The sequence below is a fragment of the Lactuca serriola genome, chromosome 9, assembly GCF_051521515.1.
Source record: "Lactuca serriola cultivar US96UC23 chromosome 9, Lser_US96UC23_V15, whole genome shotgun sequence".
Lineage (NCBI taxonomy): Eukaryota > Viridiplantae > Streptophyta > Magnoliopsida > Asterales > Asteraceae > Lactuca > Lactuca serriola.
The window spans coordinates 175,014,711-175,035,956 of record NC_136416.1 but is presented as its reverse complement, the minus strand read 5'-3'; positions in this window follow the sequence as shown (position 1 = coordinate 175,035,956).

The following is a 21,246-nucleotide window of genomic DNA, read 5'->3' as shown; positions in this document are numbered from 1 at the left end:
TGAAGATATGTTGAGAGCATGTACTCTGAAATTCCTAAGTAACTGGGATGAACATTTACCTTTGGTAGAATTTTCCTAGAATAATAGTTTCCACTCAAGCATAAAGATGGCACCTTATCAAGCTTTGCATGGACAAAAATGTCGTACGCCATCTTGTTGGCTTGAGGCTGGGGAATAGAAGTTTATGGGACCGGAGATAGTCCATCAAACTGCTGAAAAGTTGAAAATAATTAGGGAGAGAATGTTAACAGCTCGGGATCATCAAAAGAGCTATGCTGACAAGAAAAGAAGGTCGATGACTTTTGAAGTTGGAGATTCGGTTTTACTTAAAGTCTTGCCGTGGAAGGGACTTATAAGATTTGGTAAAAGGGGAAAGTTGAGTCCAAAATTTATTGTACCGTTTAAAGTTCTTCAGAGGGTTGGGAACCAAGCTTACAATCTTGAATTAAACTGAATGGAATTCATAACACTTTCCATGTGTGTTATTTGAGGAAGTTCACAGGAGAAGTTCCCGACATGATTCCACTTTCGGATTTGAGAATCGATGAGAACAAAAGGTTGATTGAAGAACCAGAGGCAATCGTTGACCGAAAGACTAAGAAGTTGTAACGCAATATGGTCGGGTTAGTGCTTGTCCGATGGAAACATACGAATTAGCCAAATCTCACCTGGGAGACGGAGAGTAACATGATGAGTCGCTACCCACATTTGTTTGTTGATGTGTGATTCCGGGGACGGAATCATTCTAAGGTGGAGAGAATTGTAACGCCCGTGTTTCTGGGCCAGGCATTAATGATGATGTAATAGTCTAGGTTAACCTTTGTAACCCATTTTGAAATAATAAGAATGTATTATTTGAGTATTATGTGTTTTATGCTTAATTGCTTAATTGTATGGATTAAATGAATTAAGAATAAAAACAAGCGTGAAAATGAAATGTTAGATAAACCCAATATTGATACATGAAGACGTAGTGGTCGTGACGAGGTTTCCGAATATATATAGAATGCCGAAATCCGAGTTATAACGAAGAAGTTATGACATGTCGAAGTTTCACGACAGAACCGGCACGACGCTGAGTGACGTAAAATATGAATTTAAGATAGAGCGATATCTAGCCATAGGGATCTAAACGAAATTCGTAGATTTTGTTAAACTGAGAGTGTGCATTAAAAGAACTTCTAAATCTAACTTCGTATGAGGAAGTTATGATTTTTCTAAGTTTTGAGTTAGCGGTATGCAGCCCGAAGTTCGGATTTGAGATCGAGGGATTTCTAGCCGAAATAATCTAAACGAGAATCGAAGATCTCATCGATAGTAGTCATAAGGTAAAAAGACAGACGAAAACGGATGTCCGATGAAGAAGATATGAATTTCTAACGGAGTTTTTCTGTCCCGGCCTACTTAATAAAAATAAAAGTCAAAATTAGCCGACGGAGTCTAAACGAAAGTTGTAGATCATAATCTCACCTATGCATGGATATAAAGAACGTCGAAAACGGAGATCGTATGCGAAAGTTATGAATTTATGAAGTTCGAGGCACCCATCCCAAAGTAGGAACGCCCTGCGTTCAGTGCTTGGCTCCGGATTGGCCACGTTGATGCTAACTCAATGGAAAAGGGATAGGATCGGAACCCCACTCCTACACACCGCGTTCTAAAGGAACGCCCTACGTTCGTTTGGGGAACACACTGCGTTCGTGGCAGACTTCACCCTATAAATAGATATCAAAGGGCAGCCGTTTGTGGTTGCCAAATCTCTTCTCTCTCACCTTTATTTCATCGATCTATGTGCAAATTATACCCTCGAAGCCCCGGTATCATCCCGAGACCCGAAGCGAGTCCCGAAGCCCTGAATATCCCGAGAAGTAAAGTTTCTGAGCCGAAACTCTGCCCACGTAAAGCCTGGTTTTTGTGAAGATCCCCCGGTTTCACTGAAGAAATACTACTCTTAGAGCCGTAGTGTTGCCCGATCATCTTCTGATCAAGTGAGTGTATAGTCCCTTTCATAAACACGATTTTAATACAAGTATTGGTTGAGTGTATTACATATATGTTATGAGTGAGTGTATATTCCTTTTCTTCTAACACATAGATATAAAGTATCTCCGAGTGAATACGTGCTATGTGTGTATAGATATATATTATATGTTACTTGGAATGAATCTGTATATTTGGAACGAGTATTAAATAAATATCTTATCAGTTTCTAAGTTGCATATGTATTCATATGTATATTGTTATCTACAAAATGTTGGGTAGAACTTGGGTAGATAGTTGTCGTGTGATAAACTGATGAGAGGCCTCAATGTTGTTGTTGATCTAGTCATCTAGCGGAGTATGGATGACGACCACGGACTCTTTCTAGACACTCCAGTGGAACGCTGGCAGGTTCATAACATGTAGGTGTTGTGAACGATGTGTTCACCGGTGTACTCTATCCCCCTCATGGTTGCCTTTAGGACATCTATTGTCAAGGAAACCTCTTTGCAGTAATGTCCGTCCCGATGAAAATCCTAGATTAGGTCCCTGGTAATATATGTTGTTTTAAGGACGTAAAGTGAGGATAACGGGAATGGGTAATCGGGTTATTGTTGGTTGGTGAAATTAAATATAATTATTTATTGTGGGTTGAAAACCGTATATGCTCACCAGGCTCCCATGCCTGACCCACTCAGTTTATTTGTATTACAGGAAGTGGTGGGAGGGCATAAGATGGATGAATCATCAAGTTATTTTGTTTATAAGTCTGTAGTTGTATATAACTGTTGTATGGCTTGTAATTTGTCGTTTATGCTTTTTGGTCTGTATCGGAACATGACATCCCGAGTTTTGATATCTAATGAAAATGCATTCCTTTATGAAATGTTTTGGTAAATATTATTTTATCATATTTTGTTTTTGGGAAAGAATTCCGCAACTCTGTTAAATCAATGGATTTACTCTGAAATTATTTTAAAAGTATAAATTAAAACGGTCTTTTTTGGCCGTGATTTTGCGGATGTCACACTACAGATGCAAACTCTTATAAAAAAAAGGCTTCCAGCTTCAGATTTATCAGACCCCATATTTCCCTTTCTACACAAGAAACACAGACTTCAAAGTTCTTGTTACTTTTTTAGCCATGGAACTTAACTTTATTATTCTTCAAATAGGAATTTTGGATTGTTGTGATGTGTCATCCAAATTGTGAGATCTGACTTTTGTCATATTGGATGAAATTTTTTCATGATTCGTCTGTACTTTATCCAACAAAGTGATGTATAGGTTGCAAAAGAACAAAACTTTATCCAACAAAGTGATGTATAGGTTGCAAAAGAACAAAACTTTATCCAACAAAGTGATGTATAGGTTGCAAAAGAACAAACTGATGTAATCGTGATGGATGACTATTAATGATAAATTTTGTTTAGCATGCATTACAAGTTGGATTGTTAGTCTTTCTTTTTCATATGTTTTGTAAATTGTACTTACATAGTTGCATGGGTATGAATAATATGAACATTTTTACACATGGTGAAATACAAGTTTCAGTCAAAAAAACAGATGAATACAAGATAGGACAAAATGTTCCCCTTTTGTGTATTTCTATCGTGTATCCAATCTAATAAAACGGGAATCTTCCCTAGTTTAACTTAAACTAAAATCTAATTAAATCATATACTCCTTCATCACATGCCATAAAAGAATTAACATATAAAATAGTGGAAGGTGTTACAAAAATCTTTACTTAGTTCAAAATATCATCTGAAATGCTAGAAAATAAACGCACACTCACCCACTATCTTATTTGTAAATCTATTTTTTTGTCTACACTTGAACTATCTATCAATCTTTAGCCGATAACACATTGATATTTAATATCGCTAAATTGTAAACCTTTAGACCCTTTAGTTTCTTATTTTACAAATTTTTATTTTGAAAAGCGTACCACTTATAAATGGAAAAATCCAAAAATTCTTTTTTTAAATATTATTTTCGAAACTTGAATTAACTAAAAAAAAATAAAAATAAAATAAAAAAATACGTCTCACGGTCTCACAAAATTAGGCCGTCTCACATGAACCTAACTCTCTCTCTCTCTCTCTCTCTCTCTCTCTCTCTATATATATATATATATATATATATATATATATATATATATATATATATATATATATATTAATATAATTAATATAGATTATTTATAAAATTATTTTTGTTTTTTAAATCAATTGTCTAAACTATATAAAATCACATTATTTATTTTTTGCTTTATTTATTTATCTTTGTTTTTGTGGTTTAAAAATCTTTTAATATTTTTTACGTTTTATTTAAATATATTTTTTAATGTTGTTTTTTTTTTATGTTTTGTTCGTCCAATATAATTATTTGATGTTGTTTTTTTATGTGTTTTTTGCTTACATCATTCACTTATATGTAGTGCTGTAAACTAAATGAACGTTTGGTGAACTGTTCATAAACTGTTCGGTGAGAAGTTTGTTTATGTTTGTTTATTTAATAAATGAACGAACATGAGCAAAAATTATCGTTTGTTTAATTAAATGAACGAACATGAACAATGTTCTCGTTCGTTCATTTATGTTCGTTTATGATGTTCGTTTACGTTCATTTATGTTTGTTCGTTTAATTTATTTATATTAATTTATGTTCAGTTTTTTTATATTATATTACCATATTATATGTGCATTTATGTTCATATCTTTGTTCGTTTAGTATAATATGGTAATATAATAAAAGAATTAAACATAAATGAATATGAACATAAACGAACAAAGATAAACAAACAAAATTAAACATATATGAACATAAATGAACATATAATATGGTAATATAATATTAAAAAAATGAACATAAATTAATATAAATTAATTAAACGAACAAACATAAATGAACATAAACGAACATCATAAATGAATGTTCGCGAACATAAATGAATGAACAAGACCATTATTCATGTTCGTTCGTTTAACTAAACGAACTATAATTTTTATTTATATTCGTTCATTTATTAAATAAACAAACATAAATAAATAAACATTAAAAAAAATATTTAAATAAAACATCAAAAAGTATTAAAAGATTTTAAACCATAAAAACAAAGATAAATAAATAAAACAAAAAAAAATAATAATGATAATAATATGATTTTAGATAATTTAGATAAGTGATTTAAAAAAATAAAAATAATTTTATAAATAATCTATATTAATTCTACTAAAATAAAGATAAAAACAATTATATATATATATATATATATATATATATATATATATATATATATATATATATATATATATATATATATATATATATATAGGGGTGGTTCAAATGAGAACCCAAAAGGTTAAGAACCCTAAGAACCATTTTTTAAATGTTTTCCTTAAAGACATTTTAGACAAATTAAACATCAAAATTATATAAAACAAACTTTTTCATTCACTTATTTACAACTAGTTGCCACTTATTCTTGGAAGTTGTCGGACCACCATCAGACCGCTGTCGGGCCGATGTCGGACCACCGCCGGACTAACATCAAGTTCAATTGTATTTTCAGGTCATATTCACAGCTTAATAAAACAAATATTATAGTTCTAATTTATTTGGTAATACTTTTTAATACATACCCTTTTATTTTTGCAACCAAACATACAAAATATTAATAAAAAATAGATTTATGCCTTGATAAAGTCAATTTTTCTTTTTCTAAATTTTAGATTTCCTTAAAAAATCTGTCGTGTGTAATGCGTATTCACAGTTTAAAATTTTCATATTCACAGTTTAGTCAACATATTAATTCACTAATACACAACTATATTTTCATGCATACATTCATTCATATTTTAGGGCAAAATTTATATAAAATATACAACTTAATACAGTCCATTTACAGTTTAATACACAAAAACCCACAACTTAATGCAATCCATTTTACAATAATTCAAAAATTCAAAGAAGATAAACTCAAACTCTACCATCACCACTAACTACAATATGACATCGCTAACCACAATTGTCACCATCGCAATCATCCTTCCTTCTAAATCAAATATGTATATAAAATCGTTAATTAATAGCTTAAATATTATATTTATAATTTAGTAAACCAATTAATTCACTTATTATAAGCTTACTGCAAAATAATTATAAAACTAATATCTTCTTACATATTTATACAACACAAAAAATAAATATATTCACAAGAAAACTAAAAAAACATTCTCACGTAAATCATTTATATTTTAACATAAAATTCATTATAAATTCACAGCTTAATACAGTCAATTAACAGTTTAAACAAAAAAATCACAAATTAATGCAATTAATTTACATTTTTAAACACAAAAATAACAATGTAATACAAAAATTCACAATTTAATACAGTTAATGCACAGTTTAAACAAAAAATTCATAGATAATGCAGTTAACTCACAGTTCGAAGCATAAAAATCATAGCTTAATACATAAAATTCACAACTTATTACAATATATTCATAATTTAATACACAAAAGTATAAATTCACATCCATATTATCAACCTAAAATTCTTAATACAGTCAATTCACAGTTTAATACACAAATTCACAACTTAGTATAATAAATTTGATGTTTAATACATAAAAATTATACATTCATTACTATATTCTCAAATTAAAACTCATATTTCAAAACTTTACTTCACAGTTTAATAAAGCAGTTTATGACACTCACTTGAAGTGTTCACAACTTAAAGACACTTTTCAACTTTTATAATTTTCATTCACACAAATCATCAAACACCTTGTGTGCATCAAAAAAAACCATTCACAATACTTATACAACTCAAACTATTCATAAATACAAAAAAAAAAAAAAAAAAACAGTAGGATTTAGGTTATTCAAATATTAATACATAAGTTTTATACACTTATTCACAACTTAATGTACAACAAACACTATTTACAGTTTCAAATTTTCATTCAGGCAAATCATCAAACACATTGTGTGCATCATAAAATGTTTCTTGATTCTGATTTTTACTAAGCCTTTTAACACATAATAGGTAGCAAAAATGGAGTAAGATGTAAAACACAATAAATAAACATGAAGATAATTGTACAGAGGTTAAAAAAACACTCATATAAGCTCATCATAATATACCTGATGTTAAGAAGATGATGAGTGACACATTGGTTGTAACAACACCACCAAATCTTAATGATCTTGCTTTGCCACTCGCAAGATCTCATATATTTGGTCTCGTCGGATGTTTGTACTCACGTAACTAGCCTCGTCAATAGTCAGTGACATTGTAATCGTCGTTGCTGGTGGCGATTAGTAGCAAAACTTACAGATTTGGAGGAGGAAGACACTATTGGTGGTTCTATAATGGTTGAATGGTGGTGGATCTCATAGATCTAGAGCGGAAATCACACATCTAGATGGTGGCACCAGTGTCGGCTTGGATTCCACCGGAACTCCTTTATCTGAACATTAGATTTTCTCGGAAATCCTTCCACGTCTCGAGATCCCATCATAACTCCTTCAACATCACGAGATCTAGCTGAAAAACTTATAGATCTGAAGGAGGAATTTATAGATCTAGCGTCAAAAATCATAGATCTGGAGGTGGATCTCGTAGATCGATGGTAGAGACATCGTCACTGGTGGTGGTGGTGGTGGTGAAGCCGTCGTCACCGGTGGTGGCGGTGGTGCAACAAGCGATGAGAGTGGTGGTGTTCATCAAATTGCTGGTTGAAGGATATAAATGAAGGTTTTTGCTCTAAATGTTAAAAGGAAAGTTGAATTTAATAAGTTTTAGATGCATCATGTAACGTCCCAAAATTCAAGACTAAAAATTTCTTTTAATAAAATATTAATTAACGTAAAATCATCATTTCAAAACATAAACAGAGTATTAGTTTTCAAAACACATGTTCATTATCAGAGTAAAACATTCCCAGGCTGACTAATCCATGGTGTGTGCCATGCGATCATCCCAAGCTCCATCATCCGCTACCGGAAGTACCTGAAACCAAAACTGAAAACCGTAAGCACGAAGCTTAGTGAGTTCCCCAGATACCACATACCATACAAACCATTCATAGCCAAGGACCATACATAACCGACTTATCCATAATCAAGTAAGGTGTTATGTGCCAAACATAGTCTTGCCATTATGCCACGGGCCGCGCGTGGTCTTCCTGGTCAAGCCTGGGCCGCTCCCTGGGTCTTACAGACAAGTGCCAAGGGCCACCCCCTGGTCTTACATACATGTGCCAAGGGCCACCCCCTGGTCTTTTATGCATGTATCACAAAGACAACCGTACATACTACTCTACTTAGCTAAACAACATACAGTGTGCCAGAAGCCACCTCCTGGTCTTTCATATATAATAGCATACAATGCACCAGGAGCCACCTCCTGGTCTTTCATACATATTGCCTAGGGCTAACCCCCGGGTCTTCCTGTCATCTATAATAACATACTGTGTGCCAGGAGCCACCCCCTGGTCTTTCATGCATATTGCCTAGGGCTAACCCCCGGGTCTTCCTATCATCCATAATAACATATTGTATGCCAGGAGCCACCCCCCTGGTCTTTCATGCATATTCTAAATGGGCCGACATTAGTGCCTTAGACCCATACAAACAGTGAGGAGACTCACCTCGCACTGCTGAACTCTGCTGATAATCCTCTGGCTGCTGACCGACAACTCTCTGAACCCCTGCTCCACTCGCTCCCCGAGCTACCAATGCCAAAGCAACACTGAGTCTAACTGACCCCCGAAAGACAACCAAGTCAACTCTGGTCAAAGTCAAAGTCCTGGTCAAAGTCAACCTTCCAGGTCAACCCTACTCGCCGAGTCACCCTAATGACTCGCCGAGTTCATATGTTCAGAGTCCTTCTCTTAGCGACTCGACTCGCCGAGTCAGTCCATGACTCGCCGAGTCTACCGATTACCGAGTCCTGACCCGTCCAACTCACCGAGTCTCCATTCGACTCACTGATTCGAGTCTCAACTCGAAGGGTTTGGGGTTTCGCGAACTGACTCGCCGAGTCCAAGAACAGACTCGCCGAGTCCAGGACAACCTTCAACAGACTCGTCGAGTTGTTCATCCAACTCGCCGAGTTCCTGCCCAACATCATCTGACTCGACGAGCTGTTCATCCCACTCGTCGAGTTCCTCCTCGTCTTCATGCTACTCGCCGAGTCCACTCAAAGGACTCGCCGAGTCCATTCCGATCTACATACATGCAGAGGACTTTTGAGTCATGCATGGACTCCAAACTGCAGATCCACCCTTCCCATGCCTATTCCTCACGTAAAGTTGCAAACTTTACGTGTAGAGATGGAGATCTAGGCAAAATACACCATAAACTAGGGTTTAAGGCCAAGGGGCTTCAAAATTGACTCAAGGGCTGATACTTTATGCTTCTCTAGTCCATAACACACTTGGATCTGAAGTAGCAACTCCAGATCCGGCTTCTAACTCAAATGGGTGACAAACCATGGCTTAAAAGCCCCAAATCTCACAACCATGGAAGATCTAAAGGAGAGAAACGACTTATTACCTTCAATATCTCAGAAAGGCTCCACAAACTCCAGATCTGAAGCCAATCCTTGAAGCTTCACGGATTCCCCTCTTTCTTCTTCCTTCAAATCACCCAAAAATGGCTTGGAAGCTTGAATGCACAACAATGGAGGCTTAGGGTTCGCTTTCTGAATGAGGGAGGCTCTAAGGAACCCTAATAGAGAGAATAAGGAGCTTAAATAGCACCCAAGGTCCCGGATTTAGGGTTTTCCTCGCACAGACCAGACTCGCCGAGTCCACTTGGCCGACTCGCCGAGTTGGTCACTTACACCTCGACCCGGATCCCGCTCGGACTCGTCGAGTTCCTCCTTGGACTCGCCGAGTCGCCCCTAAAAATTAGGGTTTTCTTTCCTTTCTTGGCCTCCAAAACTTTGGGTGTTACAACTCTCCCCCACTTAAACTAAACTTCGTCCTCGAAGTTTGCCATGGTCCACTGCCTACAATCTGCTTTCAAAACCCTCCAATTATCCCAACACCAGCTGCCTACCTTCACTGGTCTTCCACCTGGTCATTCTGACTAACACAAATCCTTGCGGATAATCATTTCGGGTCAACTCTGACCCTGATCATTCTGGAAACACAACTTACTCAACCGACAACCTTCTGGTACTCTCCGAGTACTGCAACTGGACCCATAGGGATTCACCCTTCTTTCCTCACGTGATTCCCTGGCCTTCCCAACGTGATGCCCCAAAACAACTATCTCCCCTGCCACTGTGAAGATCCTATCCTCACCAAATCCATTACTCCCGCTACTTTCAGTACGGGTCATTATCGCCAGTAACCATTGGGCATTCTTTCTACTATAATTGGTGTCGAGCACCCCACGACCAACTATCTGAATTTCACCATAGACTGCTTACCAGCACTGCTACTAGCTGGAAATTTCTGCTATTCCTTATCTGCTTTCCGGGTGAACTGAGACCACCCTAGTCCCTACCAATCTACCAATATCTGGATGACTGGCCCCCACCGGTCGCTAGCCCCAACTCAACCCTTAGTCGCTCCCATCGATTTTCGAAGAAACTTCACCAATAACCGCTCAATCCACTCTGCCACTAAATCATACACCTGATACATTCGCTCTAACGAATAGGGACCGATGAATGCTACGGGCCACCCCGTAGTCTTACAACACTTCTACGCTGCCAGCCAACCAAAGCTGCGGGTCGCCCTGCAGTCTTGCTAAACCAGTGCTATGGGCCACACCGTAGCCTAACCATACTCACATACGATTGTTGCGGGCCACACCGTAGTCTTGCTAATCTAATGCTACGGACCACACCGCAGTCTTACTAATCTAATGCTACGGGCCACACCGCAGTCTTACTAATTATCCTCACGTACGATTGCTACGGACCACACCACAGTCTTAATATACTTCTCTTACTATCTAGCCACTGGTGAATGCTACGGCCATCCGGTAGCCTGACAACACCTTTCCCCACCGACTAGCTGCTAGTGGATGCTACGACTAACCCATAGTCGAGCATACAGCACAATCGAGTACCCCCAAGTGGTACTCATGTCCCAAATGGAACTCCCAACCGATTCCTATGTAATCCGCGACCAGAAATTTCGAGAATGAGGTCTCACAATTGACAAGTTTTCCCAACTTCCAATTTACACTATCCTCCAATCATACAGTCACATGAGCCGTCTTTCTTCCTAACAGGAGAGCGAAACTTATCCTAGTTTCAAAACCCCTTCTACTCCCATAACCTGATTGTTTCTCCCCCACTTAGCCTTAGCTAAGTCTTTACTACCTACGAAAACCCGAAGATTTCCATTCCTTCCTTCCTTACACGATAGGCATGATAACCACCATCGCCCTATCCCTGCTAGCGATCCGCCTCTAGCCCACTCCAACTACCGTATGATTACCGAATACTAGATGAACACCTCCCGCATCCCTGATGCTAAAAAAATCCTCTAAGCTCTGACTATTGTCCTTATAGTCCGAATAACTGGGCACAGACTCCTTGGTGATAAGCCACTTTCCTTGATGCTTTCGAAAGTCATCCCGAACGCCCAGATTAGAACCATCAAACCCTGATGATGGTGGCTAACCACTCCCCGAACCATCTTCTACCGTAACCGAGATGATACTGGACACTTCATACCCGAAGTGAAAGATGTCCTACACTAGCTACTAATAGCTCCTGGTATGCAATTGGCATATGACAATTCCAAAATACAATCCAAATACAAGCAGAGAGACAAATCATACATAAAATCGCTTGAGTCCAGGGTAAAAACTTCCCTAATTCACATAGGAATGAAAATAGCCATAGATACGTACCTGCAACATTCCTTGCTGTAATCCAGATCTTCCGCATCTGTCACTGCAAGGCAATATCCTCTCGCCCATCCGTAATCCTCATAGTCGTTGGGGCAGGCGCACTCCCTGCTCCTCCCCTCATCGTCGGACATTCGGTCCTCTTGTGGCCCACCTGATTGCAGTGAAAACATAATGGGCTTGCCCCCCGTGGGCAGTCCCTGCTGACGTGACCATCACTGCCACACTTGTAGCAGCCGGAACCCCTAGAACGACACACTCCCTCGTGCGGTTTCCCGCACGTGCTGCACTGACTTCGGCCCTGCCGACCCACTAATCGCTGATCTGAAGTCTTGGGTCTCTTCCCGGGACCCTCCAAAGTGAATGTCTGATCTGACTTCCTCTTCGCAATGTGCTCCAGATCGATCTCCCTCTCCCTAGCTCTGGCAATCATAGAGTCCAAGGTCGGGCATGCCGAGAAGCTGACATGCTCCCGAATCTCCGCTCTCAACATGTCATGATAGCGGGTCCTCTGCATCTCATCATCCCCTACATACTGAGGAACTAATAGGGCCCTCTCCCGAAACTTGGCGGTAATCTCCGCCACCGACTCTGTCGTCTGTCTCATGTTAAGGAATTCTCTGGCCAGCTGCTGAAGCTCCACTGTCGGTGCAAACTCCGCCCTAAACCTAGTCACGAAGTCTGACCAGGTCATAGCCTCGACGACCGAGGCTCCCAATAAGTCTCCAACTGACTCCCACCAATCTCTAGCTCTGTCTCTCAAACATGCCGCCGCAAAGCGGACCTTCGACCCATCCGGGCAGAAGCTCGTCAACTGTGCAGACTCAATGTCTGCGATCCATCTCCTGGAAGCAATGGGGTTATTCACCCCGTGAAAATCCGGTGCACCACACCCTCTGAAGTCCTTGAAGGACAACGTGCGCGTACTTGCCTGGCCAGACGCCAAATCACTCCTGAAAGCTCGGAGGCGATCCTCCATCAGCTCAATGATCCCTTCCTTGATCGACCCGAAAATGACCGGGGTCGCCTCAAGGATGCCTCTCGTAATCTCAGATGCGATGAACTCGCGCAACCCATCATCAACTGGTTCGGATCCCGTGCCGGAACCTGATCCTGAACCGGATCCTGACCCGCCCACTGGTCTCTCTCGCAATGTCACCATGCTGAAAATATAACACAACCACTATCAGAATATTGATCCCTGCTGCGAGACCAAACACACGCACTACCAGGTTCCCGGTCTTGTCTCGGCCCTTCCCGAATTGAGTACGGATCCTCTGCTTTCAGTAGTACGGGCCCATACTACCTTCCACATCTATCCGTACTTTCCTCAAGAACTGCCTTGACTCCACTAGGTCCCTTTCTACTACTTCTGCTTCTAGCACTACCTCATCCTAGGCTGACCCTAGGGAAACCTCTGACTCAATTCAAACCAGTCCTCAGCTGCTGAAGGCTTCCTCGCGATGCCAATTAGCCATCACCTGGATGCCATCACATGTGACGAGGCTCGGATAATCCTTCAAGTAAAAGACTCGTCCCTACATCGGTTAGACTCAAACGAGAGCTGCACAATAGGGCCAAGTCCAACACTCTGAGATTATTCAACCCTGATCACATGTGACGTGGCGTATCCACTTAATGGCTAACTCCCATCACTCAAAATCTCACAATGCACAAAGCAAGCAGCATTCAGACAAGGGGAAAATCTAACCACAACATACTCAAGCAATCATACACACATAGCAAAAATCTGAACTAGCATGCAACACAAACTCATAACTCAGGCATAACCTAAACAGGCTATCCTACTATTGTCTAATCAACACTACTATGCAGCTCAAAAGCACAAATAACAGGCACCTAAGGCATCATCCCTAGATCCTTAGTCCTATTCTAGCATGTTGTTCTATTAACTGATAATCAAAACATAGACTTGTATGGGTATTTTGGGGTACTTACTTGAGCTCGGTTGATTGCATGCACCACACCCTTTTTCTCTTTTCAAAGTTCTTTCTTTCTGAATTATTTTTGCCTTTCTAAAACTGTTTTCTTTCCCAAAACCCTCTTTTTACAAAACTGTCTTTTCATTTTGAAAACTTCTATACCAATTCCTCAGTTTAAGTTCAGACACACCCGAGAGCATGTCTGAATCCCTCAAACCAAGGATCTGATACCAACTTGTAACGTCCCAAAATTCAAGACTAAAAATTTCTTTTAATTAAATATTAATTAACGTAAAATCATCATTTCAAAACATAAACAGAGTATTAGTTTTCAAAACACATGTTCATTATCAGAGTAAAACATTCCCAGGCTGACTAATCTATGGTGTGTGCCATACGATCATCCCGAGCTCCATCATCCGCTACCGGAAGTACCTGAAACCAAAACTGAAAACTGTAAGCACGAAGCTTAGTGAGTTTCCCAGATACCACATACCATACAAACCATTCATAGCTAAGGACCATACATAACCGACTTATCCATAATCAAGTAAGGTGCTATGTGCCAAACATAGTCTTGCCATTATGCCACGGGTCGCGCGTGGTCTTCCTGGTCAAGCCTGGGCCGCTCCCTGGGTCTTACAGACAAGTGCCAAGGGCCACCCCCTGGTCTTACAGACATGTGACAAGGGCCACCCCCTGGTCTTTTATGCATGTATCACAAAGACAACCGTACATACTACTCTACTTAGCTAAACAACATACAGTGTGCCAGAAGCCACCTCCTGGTCTTTCATATATAATAGCATACAATGCACCAGGAGCCACCTCCTGGTCTTTCATACATATTGCCTAGGGCTAACCCCCGGGTCTTCCTGTCATCTATAATAACATACTGTGTGCCAGGAGCCACCCCCTGGTCTTTCATGCATATTGCCTAGGGCTAACCCCCGGGTCTTCCTATCATCCATAATAACATATTGTATGCCAGGAGCCACCCCCCTGGTCTTTCATGCATATTCTAAATGGGCCGACATTAGTGCCTTAGACCCATACAAACAGTGAGGAGACTCACCTCGCACTGCTGAACTCTGCTGATAATCCTCTGGCTGCTGACCGACAACTCTCTGAACCCCTGCTCCACTCGCTCCCCGAGCTACCAATGCCAAAGCAACACTGAGTCTAACTGACCCCCGAAAGACAACCAAGTCAACTCTGGTCAAAGTCAAAGTCCTGGTCAAAGTCAACCTTCCAGGTCAACCCTACTCGCCGAGTCACCCTAATGACTCGCCGAGTTCATATGTTCAGAGTCCTTCTCTTAGCGACTCGACTCGCCGAGTCAGTCCATGACTCGCCGAGTCTACCGATTACCGAGTCCTGACCCGTCCAACTCACCGAGTCTCCATTCGACTCACTGATTCGAGTCTCAACTCGAAGGGTTTGGGGTTTCGCGAACTGACTCGCCGAGTCCAAGAACAGACTCGCCGAGTCCAGGACAACCTTCAACAGACTCGTCGAGTTGTTCATCCAACTCGCCGAGTTCCTGCCCAACATCATCTGACTCGACGAGCTGTTCATCCCACTCGTCGAGTTCCTCCTCGTCTTCATGCTACTCGCCGAGTCCACTCAAAGGACTCGCCGAGTCCATTCCGATCTACATACATGCAGAGGACTTTTGAGTCATGCATGGACTCCAAACTGCAGATCCACCCTTCCCATGCCTATTCCTCACGTAAAGTTGCAAACTTTACGTGTAGAGATGGAGATCTAGGCAAAATACACCATAAACTAGGGTTTAAGGCCAAGGGGCTTCAAAATTGACTCAAGGGCTGATACTTTATGCTTCTCTAGTCCATAACACACTTGGATCTGAAGTAGCAACTCCAGATCCGGCTTCTAACTCAAATGGGTGACAAACCATGGCTTAAAAGCCCCAAATCTCACAACCATGGAAGATCTAAAGGAGAGAAACGACTTATTACCTTCAATATCTCAGAAAGGCTCCACAAACTCCAGATCTGAAGCCAATCCTTGAAGCTTCACGGATTCCCCTCTTTCTTCTTCCTTCAAATCACCCAAAAATGGCTTGGAAGCTTGAATGCACAACAATGGAGGCTTAGGGTTCGCTTTCTGAATGAGGGAGGCTCTAAGGAACCCTAATAGAGAGAATAAGGAGCTTAAATAGCACCCAAGGTCCCGGATTTAGGGTTTTCCTCGCACAGACCAGACTCGCCGAGTCCACTTGGCCGACTCGCCGAGTTGGTCACTTACACCTCGACCCGGATCCCGCTCGGACTCGTCGAGTTCCTCCTTGGACTCGCCGAGTCGCCCCTAAAAATTAGGGTTTTCTTTCCTTTCTTGGCCTCCAAAACTTTGGGTGTTACAACTCTCCCCCACTTAAACTAAACTTCGTCCTCGAAGTTTGCCATGGTCCACTGCCTACAATCTGCTTTCAAAACCCTCCAATTATCCCAACACCAGCTGCCTACCTTCACTGGTCTTCCACCTGGTCATTCTGACTAACACAAATCCTTGCGGATAATCATTTCGGGTCAACTCTGACCCTGATCATTCTGGAAACACAACTTACTCAACCGACAACCTTCTGGTACTCTCCGAGTACTGCAACTGGACCCATAGGGATTCACCCTTCTTTCCTCACGTGATTCCCTGGCCTTCCCAACGTGATGCCCCAAAACAACTATCTCCCCTGCCACTGTGAAGATCCTATCCTCACCAAATCCATTACTCCCGCTACTTTCAGTACGGGTCATTATCGCCAGTAACCATTGGGCATTCTTTCTACTATAATTGGTGTCGAGCACCCCACGACCAACTATCTGAATTTCACCATAGACTGCTTACCAGCACTGCTACTAGCTGGAAATTTCTGCTATTCCTTATCTGCCTTCCGGGTGAACTGAGACCACCCTAGTCCCTACCAATCTACCAATATCTGGATGACTGGCCCCCACCGGTCGCTAGCCCCAACTCAACCCTTAGTCGCTCCCATCGATTTTCGAAGAAACTTCACCAATAACCGCTCAATCCACTCTGCCACTAAATCATACACCTGATACATTCGCTCTAACGAATAGGGACCGATGAATGCTACGGGCCACCCCGTAGTCTTACAACACTTCTACGCTGCCAGCCAACCAAAGCTGCGGGTCGCCCTGCAGTCTTGCTAAACCAGTGCTATGGGCCACACCGTAGCCTAACCATACTCACATACGATTGTTGCGGGCCACACCGTAGTCTTGCTAATCTAATGCTACGGACCACACCGCAGTCTTACTAATCTAATGCTACGGGCCACACCGCAGTCTTACTAATTATCCTCACGTACGATTGCTACGGACCACACCACAGTCTTAGTATACTTCTCTTACTATCTAGCCACTGGTGAATGCTACGGCCATCCGGTAGCCTGACAACACCTTTCCCCACCGACTAGCTGCTAGTGGATGCTACGACTAACCCATAGTCGAGCATACAGCACAATCGAGTACCCCCAAGTGGTACTCATGTCCCAAATGGAACTCCCAACCGATTCCTATGTAATCCGCGACCAGAAATTTCGAGAATGAGGTCTCACAATTGACAAGTTTTCCCAACTTCCAATTTACACTATCCTCCAATCATACAGTCACATGAGCCGTCTTTCTTCCTAACAGGAGAGCGAAACTTATCCTAGTTTCAAAACCCCTTCTACTCCCATAACCTGATTGTTTCTCCCCCACTTAGCCTTAGCTAAGTCTTTACTACCTACGAAAACCCGAAGATTTCCATTCCTTCCTTCCTTACACGATAGGCATGATAACCACCATCGCCCTATCCCTGCTAGCGATCCGCCTCTAGCCCACTCCAACTACCGTATGATTACCGAATACTAGATGAACACCTCCCGCATCCCTGATGCTAAAAAAATCCTCTAAGCTCTGACTATTGTCCTTATAGTCCGAATAACTGGGCACAGACTCCTTGGTGATAAGCCACTTTCCTTGATGCTTTCGAAAGTCATCCCGAACGCCCAGATTAGAACCATCAAACCCTGATGATGGTGGCTAACCACTCCCCGAACCATCTTCTACCGTAACCGAGATGATACTGGACACTTCATACCCGAAGTGAAAGATGTCCTACACTAGCTACTAATAGCTCCTGGTATGCAATTGGCATATGACAATTCCAAAATACAATCCAAATACAAGCAGAGAGACAAATCATACATAAAATCGCTTGAGTCCAGGGTAAAAACTTCCCTAATTCACATAGGAATGAAAATAGCCATAGATACGTACCTGCAACATTCCTTGCTGTAATCCAGATCTTCCGCATCTGTCACTGCAAGGCAATATCCTCTCGCCCATCCGTAATCCTCATAGTCGTTGGGGCAGGCGCACTCCCTGCTCCTCCCCTCATCGTCGGACATTCGGTCCTCTTGTGGCCCACCTGATTGCAGTGAAAACATAATGGGCTTGCCCCCCGTGGGCAGTCCCTGCTGACGTGACCATCACTGCCACACTTGTAGCAGCCGGAACCCCTAGAACGACACACTCCCTCGTGCGGTTTCCCGCACGTGCTGCACTGACTTCGGCCCTGCCGACCCACTAATCGCTGATCTGAAGTCTTGGGTCTCTTCCCGGGACCCTCCAAAGTGAATGTCTGATCTGACTTCCTCTTCGCAATGTGCTCCAGATCGATCTCCCTCTCCCTAGCTCTGGCAATCATAGAGTCCAAGGTCGGGCATGCCGAGAAGCTGACATGCTCCCGAATCTCCGCTCTCAACATGTCATGATAGCGGGTCCTCTGCATCTCATCATCCCCTACATACTGAGGAACTAATAGGGCCCTCTCCCGAAACTTGGCGGTAATCTCCGCCACCGACTCTGTCGTCTGTCTCATGTTAAGGAATTCTCTGGCCAGCTGCTGAAGCTCCACTGTCGGTGCAAACTCCGCCCTAAACCTAGTCACGAAGTCTGACCAGGTCATAGCCTCGACGACCGAGGCTCCCAATAAGTCTCCAACTGACTCCCACCAATCTCTAGCTCTATCTCTCAAACATGCCGCCGCAAAGCGGACCTTCGACCCATCCGGGCAGAAGCTCGTCAACTGTGCAGACTCAATGTCTGCGATCCATCTCCTGGAAGCAATGGGGTTATTCACCCCGTGAAAATCCGGTGCACCACACCCTCTGAAGTCCTTGAAGGACAACGTGCGCGTACTTGCCTGGCCAGACGCCAAATCACTCCTGAAAGCTCGGAGGCGATCCTCCATCAGCTCAATGATCCCTTCCTTGATCGACCCGAAAATGACCGGGGTCGCCTCAAGGATGCCTCTCGTAATCTCAGATGCGATGAACTCGCGCAACCCATCATCAACTGGTTCGGATCCCGTGCCGGAACCTGATCCTGAACCGGATCCTGACCCGCCCACTGGTCTCTCTCGCAATGTCACCATGCTGAAAATATAACACAACCACTATCAGAATATTGATCCCTGCTGCGAGACCAAACACACGCACTACCAGGTTCCCGGTCTTGTCTCGGCCCTTCCCGAATTGAGTACGGATCCTCTGCTTTCAGTAGTACGGGCCCATACTACCTTCCACATCTATCCGTACTTTCCTCAAGAACTGCCTTGACTCCACTAGGTCCCTTTCTACTACTTCTGCTTCTAGCACTACCTCATCCTAGGCTGACCCTAGGGAAACCTCTGACTCAATTCAAACCAGTCCTCAGCTGCTGAAGGCTTCCTCGCGATGCCAATTAGCCATCACCTGGATGCCATCACATGTGACGAGGCTCGGATAATCCTTCAAGTAAAAGACTCGTCCCTACATCGGTTAGACTCAAACGAGAGCTGCACAATAGGGCCAAGTCCAACACTCTGAGATTATTCAACCCTGATCACATGTGACGTGGCGTATCCACTTAATGGCTAACTCCCATCACTCAAAATCTCACAATGCACAAAGCAAGCAGCATTCAGACAAGGGGAAAATCTAACCACAACATACTCAAGCAATCATACACACATAGCAAAAATCTGAACTAGCATGCAACACAAACTCATAACTCAGGCATAACCTAAACAGGCTATCCTACTATTGTCTAATCAACACTACTATGCAGCTCAAAAGCACAAATAACAGGCACCTAAGGCATCATCCCTAGATCCTTAGTCCTATTCTAGCATGTTGTTCTATTAACTGATAATCAAAACATAGACTTGTATGGGTATTTTGGGGTACTTACTTGAGCTCGGTTGATTGCATGCACCACACCCTTTTTCTCTTTTCAAAGTTCTTTCTTTCTGAATTATTTTTGCCTTTCTAAAACTGTTTTCTTTCCCAAAACCCTCTTTTTACAAAACTGTCTTTTCATTTTGAAAACTTCTATACCAATTCCTCAGTTTAAGTTCAGACACACCCGAGAGCATGTCTGAATCCCTCAAACCAAGGATCTGATACCAACTTGTAACGTCCCAAAATTCAAGACTAAAAATTTCTTTTAATTAAATATTAATTAACGTAAAATCATCATTTCAAAACATAAACAGAGTATTAGTTTTCAAAACACATGTTCATTATCAGAGTAAAACATTCCCAGGCTGACTAATCTATGGTGTGTGCCATACGATCATCCCGAGCTCCATCATCCGCTACCGGAAGTACCTGAAACCAAAACTGAAAACTGTAAGCACGAAGCTTAGTGAGTTTCCCAGATACCACATACCATACAAACCATTCATAGCTAAGGACCATACATAACCGACTTATCCATAATCAAGTAAGGTGCTATGTGCCAAACATAGTCTTGCCATTATGCCACGGGTCGCGCGTGGTCTTCCTGGTCAAGCCTGGGCCGCTCCCTGGGTCTTACAGACAAGTGCCAAGGGCCACCCCCTGGTCTTACAGACATGTGACAAGGGCCACCCCCTGGTCTTTTATGCATGTATCACAAAGACAACCGTACATACTACTCTACTTAGCTAAACAACATACAGTGTGCCAGAAGCCACCTCCTGGTCTTTCATATATAATAGCATACAATGCACCAGGAGCCACCTCCTGGTCTTTCATACATATTGCCTAGGGCTAACCCCCGGGTCTTCCTGTCATCTATAATAACATACTGTGTGCCAGGAGCCACCCCCTGGTCTTTCATGCATATTGCCTAGGGCTAACCCCCGGGTCTTCCTATCATCCATAATAACATATTGTATGCCAGGAGCCACCCCCCTGGTCTTTCATGCATATTCTAAATGGGCCGACATTAGTGCCTTAGACCCATACAAACAGTGAGGAGACTCACCTCGCACTGCTGAACTCTGCTGATAATCCTCTGGCTGCTGACCGACAACTCTCTGAACCCCTGCTCCACTCGCTCCCCGAGCTACCAATGCCAAAGCAACACTGAGTCTA